We start from the raw sequence: 13,136 nt of genomic DNA, 5'->3' as shown, positions 1-13,136 counted from the left end.
GTGGTCCACAAATAACTCCATGAAGGAAAGAAATTGTTAAATTTTCACGTATCTCGATGTTTTATCGAAATGACTTCGAACGGTAATCATGAGGTCAAGTGTTGAGCATAACTTGTGAAAGCCTTTCTATTTATTTTAAGAAAGAACATCCCTTAAGATGATACGAATTTGGTCGAAATAATGCGGGAGAGTAAATCGATCGATCGAATTTAAATTGTTCGATTATCGATTTGTACATATTTTTTTCAATACATTTAAAATATGAAAACGTACTTATTTTTATATCATTTTTTCACTGTTGCACTTTTTGATTAAATATGACTCGACACAGTCTAATATTTTCTAGTTAGTGCAAAGCTCAGACTTATTTCGAGAAAATGATACATATCTCGATATTCATTTTTATACGCTTCGTGAAAGTTATATCGTACGGTAAGACGAGTTAGAATCGTATCTGAAAACTTCTATCTTCGATATAGATGCGTCCACGATGGAGAAAAAGGAAATCGGAGTTTTGTGAGCAAGTAGAAATGGTTTTCTATAAAAGAAAGATTGATGAAGCATAGAAAACTAAGAAAAAAGTAGAGAAAAAGCATTCGTTTGAACGTTGAATCGTTATATATAGTCATATTTTGCGAAGAAACAACTATCTTTGTTTTCTTTCTCGCTTCTTTTCACATGATGGTCCATTTTGTTTTCGTCGACACTTCTGTTAAAATAAAACATCAAACATGATTCTAAGTATAAGATCGAGCGCATATATATATATATATATATGCCATTTCGATGTATATAACAACGTATAGTAAAGGCGTGGAAGAACAGAGGTACAGAGAAGCGGAGAATAAAAATAAAATGATGGATAAAAAGAAGAAGGAAAGAACGGTACGCGTGTGCCTCGCGGTCGACGAAGAACTGGGCCGTGATCTCGTGTTACTCGATAACATACGTGTCTCCCACATGGTCTCTCTCGACAAAAAGTGACACGCATTTCAGGACAAGAATGAGGATCAAAAGGAAGGAATGAAAGGAAGGAACGATTTCGTTGGAAGCGATAAAATGGAAGGAAGGAAGGAAAAAGATAAACAACACAACAGCAACTTCGATTCGATATTTCTCTAATGACGTCCTCTGCTCGGTCTAGCATGAAGACCAAATAGAATTGTGCTGCCAGCGCGAATCGATCCTCAACCTCACTCTTTCACTCTTTTTTTTTCTCTCTCTTTCTTTTTCTTTCTCTTTCTTTCTAACTTATACATCTATCTATCTATTCCTCTTCTCGCATGGTGTGCGCAGCCCGTCAAGATATTCCACCGATACCAAAGTCATTCGAGATCGGCTGGACCGTGGACCGTTAAGTCCAGTGTGCTAAGAAGAAGCTGAAGAAATGGCTCCACTCTACATGCTTCGAATAGTGTTCCGATCAGAGGCCTCTCTCTGGGGCAAGGTCAAGAAGCAAAGAGTATAAAACTGTCACCGCCTGCTCTCTTGTTTATTTGCCGCAACATCAGCTGGCTAGAGTACAAAAAGATGCTTTTGGATGACCTACTGATCGCGGATTTTATTATCTATGTCTACACATCCATTCTTGTTATTGTTCCAAGAAAACGTGAGGACCTTTCAATGACTATCTTTTTGAATGCTTCTTCAAGAATCAAGAGAATCCTCAATATTTTTATGATATTTTTCACGCTTGAGAAGAGACCGAATGTTTTCGAGATCGACGCCGATTGGAGAAAGAGTTTTATTACGCCTTCTAGCGTTCTTTTAATCCTTTTCTTTCTTTTTTCTCTTTTTTTTTTTATTGTATTACCTTTCTTCAGTCTTTCCGAACACGTGTCGTTGACGCGCGTGAGAAAATTTCCGATCGAATCGTGAGGCATCTCAAGAGCGAACACGCAAGGACGTTGATCCGCGAACGTCTTGGCTTTCTTATCTTTACTTTACACTATGATTTAGATATGACATTTAGATAGACAAATAGATAAATTTATGTTTAATTACATATATAAATTAATAATTTTTAACATGTAAAAAAAATGATTACAGATGGAACGATGAAAAATCATTTTTTTTTTTTATCAACACAAATATTTGTAAGATTTTGTGAAATTTTCTTACAAGCGAATAGATGGTCTGCTACCTATGGTCGATCTCGAGTCGTCTTCTTGGCGATTAGCGTTGCAAGGCAATTCCATGACCGTTATACGACCGCATCGTTTATGACGGAATCATTTGCGATGAAAAATGATAAGAGAGAACAATGATGGCATAAAAGAGTTGTGTAACGCGTTCTCAATTATCTCCATCGGCGAATGGAGGATCGCTTTTGTGATTGGTGATCAAAATATTAATTTAAAATAGATGCAATGTTTTTTTTTTTCAATCAAAACGAAAATCTATAGAAGAAATACATTTTTGAAAAACTCCTTATGGAGAATAATGAATGGTCCATGAAATGAGATAGTCGTCGTGGAAAAGCAGAAAAAGTTGTTCACTCTTGAAACGGCTTCTTATGATGGTCATCATCGTAGGTAAATACTAATGAGAGAAAAGGTACGAACTATCTGTAGAATAGAATACGCTCTGGACGCGACGCAGGATGCCGCAAAAGGTTAAACGCCTTCTCCATTGTGCATCAGAGCTTCGAAGCCGGTGCTACGAGGTCATCGGTTCTAAGGTGCCGGTTAATGAATCGGCCAACTTGTCCTCGAGAGAACAAATTGCATCTGAGACAAGACACGACACGAACGGCCTGGCGCCTACGTTCGTTCACCTATTATACAATCTCAATAATCTGCGATCTATTGTAATTAAGGATGTTCGACGTGGCGCGTCAAATTAATTAATCTCAGTGGAATGAATCGTTGTTTTTCTCCGTTAAGTTCTGACTTTGATTCGATTAAATTAGATGAATACATTCTCGAACAAAAGTTTGGAAAATTTTGTGTAAATTCACCGTTGATATTTTTATGATTTGAAATTTGATTTTTATTATTTTTTAATTTAATCATGAAGCGAATTTTCCGAAATAACGATTACTGCCCGAATTAAGAAAATTTTATTGCACTATAGAGTAGAACCATTTTAGTTTTATTGAACGATAGAGTCTTTACCGTTATCGGCAAAACTAATATTTTGCATAGTTAGGTATCTCGTAAAATAATTCATTGAGAATTCATTGAGTATAATGTTGGTATTACGTAATAAATATCTTTATATATATGTTTTGCCTCTTATTTGGAGTTGTCTAAGATCAGATTTTGAAAAAATTGATCCGTCTAACGAACAATGTAATTTATCTTGCGTTCATGGATAAGTCGAAATTTTTTCAAGCTATGAATAAAAGATATCAGAGAGAAGTTATCACGAAAATTTCGAAGCATTTTTGAGTGGATGCTAGAAATCGAATTCCTTATGCGAAGACTTCGAGATTTTATATTCTCATTTTCTCTCTTTCTTTCTTTCTCTTCTTGTTTATATATTCTACTATTCCTTTTAATCATTCGTTCGTTTCCTGTGGACTTTGTTACGCTCGATTATTAAACGGAGCAAGATGCATTGCCAGTCGACGTACCAGGAAGGACATAAATTAAATTACCTTAGGACTAAGTACAAGTGCTTAAACGACTTAGGAAGTGTATTCGTAAACTCGGAAGCAAGTGATTTCGCACGTGATTGTAGTAAAAGTTACGCTATTGAAAAGAAGTATAAATTATCAAAATGATGATCGAGTCAAATTTTGATGTATTTAATAAATTTTTTGTATCGGACAATATTTAAAGATCGATCGAATCTCTTGAAAAGTTTCAAGAAACCTGATCGAACGTTCGTTGCTAATTTGATGATTCGAGACTTGATGGAAAAGAAGAGAAAGCATATTTTAAAACACACGGTTCTCGTCTAGATGAACGTGAGAAGAAAAAGTCTGTATAGGGCGTGCAATAATAAAAATCCTCTAAGAAGGAATGTATTCTCGATCAGTTGAATTAATTTCGGTAAATGAAGATTCATGCTCGAACGATTTCATTTCATAGCTCGGTATTATTTAATTGCTTGTAGAATTTCTTCTTATATTTTCCCTTAGTCAAACATATATGAAATCAAGGCGTATACGTGAGTGAATAATTTTCCCGAACTATTCTATACGTTTTTCGTGAATTACGAGGCGCACCTCCATAGTCGTGATGAGTGGGCGAACGTGATTTGTTCGCGATAGCAAATAGAACTCTCTCTTCTTCGCATGATCTTGTAGAAATGCAATCAAACAGGCCTCATCAATCTTTTTTCCTCTACTTTCTATCAGCTCTCTTTCTCTTGACGATTAAAACGCTGATCGATCGATCCATCAATCTCATAAATCACAGGAAAGTGCACGACTTTTTAGATAATGGAAAATTTATTCTTATCTGCGAGTAGAGTTTACGAGTTATCGTGCGGTATAAATGTTCATGGAAGAAATGAACGACGTATTTCGATGCTTTTTTCTTTCTTTCTCTCTTCGTTTTATGTTCGTTGAATGCTTGAGTGAATTTGTATGAAAGCGAAGGACCGCCAAAGAATTCTGAGATGATATTTCGAAAAAAAAGATTAATCGATAGAGAGAATGAATAGAAGGAGGAGATGAAAGGATTTTCTTTCAGAGAAAGACTAAATAATAGATTAAGAAAAGAATTTTCCATCCAAATAATTTAAATCGATCAAGATCAAAATTATATAATTGTGATCTGATTAATAATTTAAAAAGATTAACAATTTAATAAAAAATATTGATTATTTATATTTTTTATCAATTATAGGAATTAAACGCTAATTTGATTACTCGGTAATTATTAATTTGATTATATTTTGTCTGATTCTATGTTCTTCGTTGTATGAGAACGAATACGTTGAATGTTATGTGGATGGACAAGAATGCAAAAAGCAAGAGAAGTCCTTTTTGTTGCGATAAGCGCGAAATCGAGCCACCGTACCGGTATCCCGTTGCACGAGTCTAAAAAAAATAAGTAAAAGAAGAAGAGGAACTCTTCTTGACCCGCTCGGAATAGGTACGTGCTAGGAAGAAGCGAGTTTAGATCGATATAGTGCCGGCAATCAGGCATCGTACCTTCGTTTCTGCTTGTAACACGGCTCCACGTGAGCTCGATATTATTAACTTAATGCTCGTGTACATTCATGTAGTAATTAACGAACGAATCACGTCGGTGATTTACCGAAATGTTAACAATAAATTCATCTTAAATATAAAGTGTTTAACTTAACGTTTATCCGTAAGTGACATAAATGAGTTCTATCAAAATCGATCATTTCATTACATCGAGATCATTGATCGTCCATAAATCTCATCGAATTCAAGTTCGTAACTTAGAAGAAGCAGAATATGAAGAGGTCTTAGAATCTCACGGCGTCTAACGGTTTTCGCGGAGAAACGAAGACGTGCATAGCGAATGTAATTCGAAATTAGAAGCGGCAGAACCAAGGAAGGTTCTCGCGTAAGCGCGGAAGCTGGACCATCATGAATCCACGAAAGAATGAGAAGAGATCGAGAAGATAAGATTATATATCGCGGACTTGGTAGAGTAAATCGTGCGAAAGTAAGGGAGATAACGAGGGAAAAAAAAGGATAAAAATAGAAGATTAACTTATTGTACCAAGGCTCATTGTCCGTCATATTAATTATTACGTAATTTCAATAACAAAATAAAAATATAATTAAATGTAGCATATAGGAAATAACGAAGACATTTTATTTTAGAAATCGAAAGAAGTATAATTTACAATTAAATATAAGAGTAATACAGTAAATTTTATAATACAATATAATATTGTTTAAGAAACAGAAAAAGTCGGATGGAAAGAAAGAACAAGGCAAACAGATAAATAAGGATAACAAATAGAAATACAGAGATTCACAGAAACTTTACCAATGTATCGTCGCTCGTGGCTGTCATGAATGAGTTCTACCGTGTTATTAATAAATGGTAGGGAGAAGTATTACGGAAGTACGAAAACGGTAATGGATAACTGGAAACGACGCAGATCAACAGTGGCGCGTAAGAAAGAGCGAGGCAAACCTGATAGTTGTTGGTGGTTGTACGAACGAAGTCACGTTCGACAACGTCGTTACGGTATTCACGAGCAGCTCACGAATCAAGTGGAAATCATAGTGCGACAAAGAGAAGAGAGAGAGAGAGAGAGAGAGAGAGAGAGAGAGAGAGAAAGAGAGAAAGCGAGAGAGATAGCTGAGCTTCTTCAAGAAGCCGCCCAGAAGCTGAGATCGGTCGTTTGGATAAAAAGAAAGAGAGAAAGAGAGGGAGGGAGAAAGAGATCGACGAGTTCATCGTTCGACTCATCCCTGACTTTCCTCTCTTAACGAGAAGAGTCACGTGCATTCATTTGAAAGAGAGACGACAATGGTCATTGTTGTAGTCATCTAATCTTGCGATAAAAAAAATGGACGATGAAAAAAAGAAAACGGAAAAGAGATTTTTCGTGAAGTACGGAATACCTGGATAAACCTCTGGGATCGGTCCTGATCCGCGATTGGTCCGTTTCGCGTGATCACTTCATCCGCGATCACCTCGAATCCTGGTAGGCTGCTCGTTCGACGTTTTAATCTCCAAGCGCGTCCTTTTGACGATGCCAGTAACAACAACGTTAACGTACGGTGATATCTCCATTGTGATGTCGCTTTTTCAAGAATTTCGCAAGCTGTTATAGATCTTTGACATTCAATTCTCTCATCTTCCAGAAGAATAAAATTAAGAACGACGACGAAGTTATACGATCGACTTTGAAATTTACTTTTTTTTTCTTCTTTTTTCTTTTAACGAAAAATCATTTTAGTTTTCAATATATCAAATTAAAAGAAGATGATCAAAATTGGAACATCCCTTGGAAGGAAAACAAAAAGCATAAGGCTATACTTTGGACGTTGTTTTGCGGAAGGCAAAATAAGAATGCCGAAGAGACGATCGTGTCGCGGATATTCAATAAGTCGAGTGGTTTAAGGTTTAGCCGTGACGAACGCCGGGCTAGCACTGAACGGCTTAACCGGTATACAACCATTGACCATCACCATCGCAGCCATCGTGGCTCTCTCCCTCTTGATCTCTCTCTTTTTCTCTCCTTTCTCCCTGCTCACTCGACGCGTTCTCTTCTACACTGCTAACTGCTATCTTGTTGCTCGTCCTTCTTCCAGGACGCATCCTATGCTCTTCAGTATCTTTTATTCAAAGCCACCGGAAGAAGAACTTACAAAATTCGTTACAGCTATTCAAACAAGTGCTATGTTATCACTCTTAAGTTAATTTCTGATCAATTTTATCACTTGTGTACCGTCTCAGTATTATATTTAGCTTTCTACGTTCTCTAAAAATTTTCCGATAAAAACAAGAGGGACGTTCGATGCTCAACACATATAATTAATTTAATCGCAAAATACCAGGCGCTCGAGATTTAATCAATTTGCGATACATTTCATTATCGTGATTCCTACTCGAATTTGAAAGAAAAAGACAAGAGACGTTTAACGCAAAGTATCGCTTTTCCTTGTTTATCTTTAAGTTCTACGTCGTTGTGCATCGAGCCGCGCAAGAAGTAAGAATGTTGGCACGATGGACGACGAAGAGGAACGAGGAAGGAGGTAAAAGAAAACGATGGCCGAGCCGCAGGAGGCGGCTGTAGAGGAGAGGAAAGAGAAAACGAACGACCGTCGGCCCATGACGCGATTAATGACGAAATTATTTCCACTAATTACGAACCGTTGCGAGAGCAGCATTGCCGTGAGGCGTTTCTCTCTTCTCTAGGTCCGTGCTTTTTCTTTTTTCATCGGGGCTTTAACTGAGAGGATAGGATCGCGATCTTCTCTCTTTGTCAAATACCGGTGAACTTTGTTTTTTTTTTATATTCAATCGTCCTGATAAACGTATTTTTGTCTTTTTTTTTGCTTTGTTCCTTCCTACGATCGAGCATTTAATTATATCAGGTAATTAATACTCTCAAACACTCGAAAGACAAAGTTCCATATTTCTAATTTTTTGCATATGAAGTCGATCGCACGCTATTCCAAAGAATTTCTTATGGCATGCCTCGTACGTAATGACACGTACGGTAAACGAGGAGGATACTTCGGGGTCTGAGCGATAAATGCAACCGATTAACGGCCTGTAGCGAACTCTAGAGATCTTTGTAAGAGGGATACGAAAAACTTGGTAAGAAGCCGGATCTTGAAAAGAAGAGAGAAGAGAAGAGAATTCGGGAAGTCGAAGAAAAGATCGATCCGAGGAGATAAAATACCGTTTAGAATGCAATCTCGCGTGTCCCTCGTAAATTTGACACTAGAGAGATCATCGATTAATGGTCGATGCAAAATAGTACGCTGCATCCTTCTCGTCGTCGACATCGTTGTCGACGCCGTCGCTGTCGACAATATCAACGACTTACGATTCCTTAATACAGTAACGACTAAAGAGAAACCGAGATAGAACGAGCAAAGATACGTGCTGCAATACGCACGAGCAACGGTCTTTAGCTAATGTTTATTCATTTGTTTTAATTAACCAAGTCTACGCCAGGAGTCGAGTCTTCCTAACGCGGCGGTTGTGGCGCTAGAAAAAAGGAAGGTGGAAAATAACTGTAAAATTAACACGAATTATCGTCTCGGAAGCAGGGGAACGCTATGTTTCGATGTAACAAACTTTGAAATGTATTCTCCAGCTTGCGACTGCATGAAAATTTTAAATTCGTATCTCACCTACGCTTTACCTCAGTTTTTCATTTTGTTCTTTCTTTAATACTATGCAATTTTTTCTTATCAACTCTGTTAATGTATCATAAAATTAAATCACTGTTAATATTCAATGTAAGTACTTTCGAGATTCGAGCAAAATCGGATTATGAGTCAGGATCGCGGAAACGTTATTCCCGAGTATAACATATACATTCCAGTTTCTCGGTATTCGGGTCGCTGAGTGTTCATGAAGGATTACCACGTCGGATTCTTTAAAAATCTCAAGTTCTATAGATTAAGAATCATAGATTAATCCTTTTAAATCTTCGCTATCGATATTAGAGATCAAAGAATGAGAGCGAGAGGCAGAGAGAGAAAGAGAGAGAGAGAGAGACGAAGAGAGAGAGAAATGGGAGAAATAAGAGAAAGATAGATAAAAATATCGTCTTCTCTCTTTAAATCGTATTTCAAAATTGTAAAATTATAATATAAGTATCATAAAATTGTTTAGCCGATTAATAATTTAAGACGATTATTACGTTAAGAATATAACTATTACATCAACGGCGAGCAACTGACGGTCAGCGAACCACATGCGACTCCTGCTTCTACTAGCCTGTTCCGATAAGGTGAGAGAAAACGATATCTACTATTTGATACCGTACCTCATAAGTTGCATGGCTTATGTTTTTAAAGATGGAGTGGTGGCTAATAAACTTAAGCAGTGAGGAAATGGATTGATCGATGATGACTCACGGTGGAAAAGTTGCCCATGTACTATTAAATTATTAAAATTAATTTCATTGGATAATTGGATTGTGATTATTTGATATATTTAAAAATATTTATCATCTATCTATTTAAAATCAAATTAGTTCTAGTTTAGCGTAGAATAGTATGTTGATTAAGCGGAAAGGCGATGTTTCAGAAACGATCCTGGCACGTGCTCTTTTTTAGTTCCAGTTTGTTGCAATTAACGGAAGTGCAGCTTGAAGATGGGACTGCTTTTATACCAGTAAACGAACAATTCACGAAGATGGAAACGCAGAGAGATTGTAAGTATAGCTACGATTGCGATAATTACAATGGTAGATGGCGAATGCAACTGTTTTAGTTCGACCGATTAATTTGTATATGCTTTGTTTGTTATCTTATTAACAATGACAATTTATGTCTTCCTCTTCAAATAATTACTAAACAGATATAATTGATTTTAATAAGCAGACGATTATAATAAATAGAAATCAATTGATTTAAACGAACGGTACAATCACGGTTATTTATTACGAGCTTCGATTTCAAATTAATTCGATAGATGATCGAACGAAATTAAATTAATTGGATTTCTACTATAAACCTCGTCTTTATATATAATGATTTTCCGATTATAGAGGGAAAAAGAGAGTAAGAGTATTTTTCACATGATATTTACCGAGTAAACATTGGTATTGACTTTGCAGTTGAGTATGAGGCTACGGATGGAAGAGTTCGTCGGAGAAGGATCGTTCATTGAACGGACACTCTCGAAACCATGCTGGTTAAAGTGCTACCTCGAGCTTAATTTTTTTCAACTTAAGTTCTACTTGTTTTCTTTTTTCTTTTCTATTAATAGATATATTACTGTTCTTTGGAGGGTTAGAAAGAGGAAAGTGAAGTCATATAATGTTCGAGCTAGTTTTTTAAACGAAAGCAGATGGTAACAAATTTATTTCTATAGTCGTTATATCTTTGTTTGACTATATTCATGATTCCCATTTTGAAACAAATGTAATAGTGTTCGTAAAGAGGTAAAATAAGTACCTACATCTAAAGAGGTTTACAGTAACATCGAAGAAAGAAAAGAGACAAGGGAGATAGAATGATATGATCATTGATCTATCAATGTATATAGGAATGTTAGCGGATACCTAGTTTGAAAGAACGGCACGTATCTCGTAGAGTACTGTAATGATCCAGTAGTGTCTATCTTTCTCTTTCTTTCCGCCTTCTCTCATCACTACTAAATCATAGACCTCCCGATAATACTTGTTTTATTCTCGATCTAGTACGAAGATTGCTTTGGACTTCCGAAAGATTTATTTTTACTTAAAAAAAAAAAAAACGCTTAGAAAAAGTGAGATCTTAATGAAACATGCGGAAAGATTAGTTTTGGAAGAAATTTAGAAAACATTAAATCTTTGAGAGATCAATGCGACTATCTCGAGAGTTATAGTTTTTGAAAATATTAAAAATGAGTATGGAACAAACTTTCAAATTTCACGTTAATTTGCATTAAATTTCTTTCAGGATTCTAAGAAATACGCCATAATGCGAACGAATTAAATTGTGGAAGACATTTTTGTCCTTCTTCGGAAATTTCATAACAATCATATTAATCGACGAGGTTTCGACCTCAAAATCGAATTTAACAATAAATGCTCAACTTCTAATACCGTTTTAACAATTCCTCGTATCACGTAATTCGACTCACGCCGCCCCTTTCTATTCTCGTTCGCATTTAATCAAAGATCATAATCATATCAAGATAGTATTCTCGTCATTGACCGTTCATACCGATAATAATCGAGCCAAGTCGTATCGTGACCGAGCTTACGTATTTAGTATTACAACGAGTGAGTGTACCGTATACACTCGTCCCATAAACGCGAAATTCTCTTATACAAATCATATTCTCTCGCTCTCTCGGTATCTTCTAACAAAGGAATGCGAACTCGTTCTACACGAGATAATCTTTTCTTTACGTGAGTCCCTCGTAAGGACTAATTAAGTGTCTCCCTCGATGTATCTTGAATGTCGAGATTAAAAAAAAAAGAGAATAAAGCGTTCTCTCCACTCGATCGAATATAAGTAACATCGTGATTTCACTTTCTAAAAGGGACCGATAAACCTAGCGTGTATTCCCGGCCAAATTTCAATGAGCACTCAAAGGAGGACTTCCCGGAGACGCAGACCCCGTAATTAACGCGGCGAGTACACGAGCTGTGCTCCAGGGCACGATACATCAACGTGTCCGAGTGATTACGAGCCTCGATATAGTCTCTCCTTCGACTGTGCCCTATCGTGAATTAAATCTTACTCTCGTTTGGGTAGTCCGTAAAAAAGAAAAGAGGACCCACCGTCGTCGTCCTTCGACTGGCTTGTTTTTTCTCCTCCTCGTCGTACGTGGCTCTTTTATCGACGAATTTTTAAGAGCATGTTCGTCTAATCAAGTGAAAGTCTTCGAGTATCTAGTCTCTCTCTCTCTCTCTCTCTCTCTCTCTCTCTCTTTCTCTTCCTCCCTCTTTCTTTCCCTCTCTCCCCCTCTCTTTTTCTCTCTCTCACTCATGTTAACTTGAAAAACGGAACGGCGATGGAAAATCCTGGATGATTCATAAGAATGACTAATAAGTATTTTAGTACAGTTTACGAACATACCTCTTGTATGATGGAGATGTGTGTTTGGAAGAATACGAAAACAACAAAATCGTTTATCGTACAAGTATTCTTATTTGGATTGAGCCCAAAGAGAACATCGCATTGCGCAAAGGGTCAATGCTCAAGAAAGATTTCTCCCAAAGATAGATATAAAACGACAACGTCGACGAATAAACAGGAATATCTTATTTCTGTATTCTAAACAGGAATCTAAATTAAGTATTATATTAATTTTATTTTACTTTTTTTCATGATAAGTGTATACGATTTTCAAGATTGGAACTTATTTCATATGTCTTGCAGTACTTCAGATAACGTAGGTTCTACTGTACTGTACACAGGTTAATACAAATGACCAGGAGAGTAAAGTCGTTTACAGTTACCGTTAATCGATGTCTCCGAGCATTATGTTTTACTCTTACCAATCTTACTCAATGAAAGTCTATGAGGCTACGACTGCGAAGTAGGAGAGGGAAAGAGAGAGATAAAGAGAGTAGACTGGCTCTCCACTCGAGATAAACGCTCCACCGGGCGAGCAATTACCGACTCGCGTACATCCTATGCCATCGAGTTAATAACTCACGTTTTAAGAGCTAAGTAGAAAGAGCAAAAGAGAGAAAGAGAGAGAGAGAGAGAGAGAGAGAGAGAGAGAGAGACTTTCGACTTAGCAACACTAATTGCTTCCAAGTAAGTTCTCCGAGAACGACGTAATTCTTTTTTTTTTTTCAAAAATTCCGTAAGATCGATAATATTTCTGTCGCCTTTTTTAAAATCGATCAAACTTTACAACTTATCAAGAAGGGTCTACGGAACTCCTTTCGAAATCTCATTTAGAAGCATCGTATTTTTGCAATCTTCTTACAATAGCTTATGTATTTTCATCTTACTTCGAAAGAAAACAAGTTCGTATTTGGGATCGTTTCAATGGCTGAAAATATTCTCGAAATCGTCCGTTATTCCCTCGAGTGTTTCTCGGACCGTTTTAAAGGTC

The 13,136-nt window shown here is 36.6% G+C and overlaps 1 protein-coding gene across 6 annotated transcripts in view; it reads right to left on the bottom strand.

Moving 5' to 3' along the window:
• The window catches only part of LOC118444391 (uncharacterized), a 32,963-nt gene that overhangs the window by 10,510 nt on the left and 9,317 nt on the right, over positions 1–13,136 (bottom strand). The window contains exon 1 of one of the 6 annotated variants that reach the window (XM_085664989.1): positions 6,509–7,056. The exons of 1 other annotated variant lie outside the window; for it this stretch is intronic. The gene's annotated coding sequence lies outside the window, so the exon portion shown is untranslated. Of the gene's footprint in view, positions 1–6,508; positions 7,057–13,136 lie in introns of those variants that run through there. 4 more of the 6 variants (XM_085664992.1, XM_085664988.1, XM_085664990.1 and 1 more) reach the window with 4 other exon arrangements.

Source organism: Vespa mandarinia, chromosome 2, assembly GCF_050613455.1.
Source record: "Vespa mandarinia isolate Hongniang chromosome 2, ASM5061345v1, whole genome shotgun sequence".
NCBI lineage: Eukaryota > Metazoa > Arthropoda > Insecta > Hymenoptera > Vespidae > Vespa > Vespa mandarinia.
The sequence above is the reverse complement of the archived record's forward strand: the minus strand, read 5'-3'. Positions and strand labels throughout refer to the sequence as shown.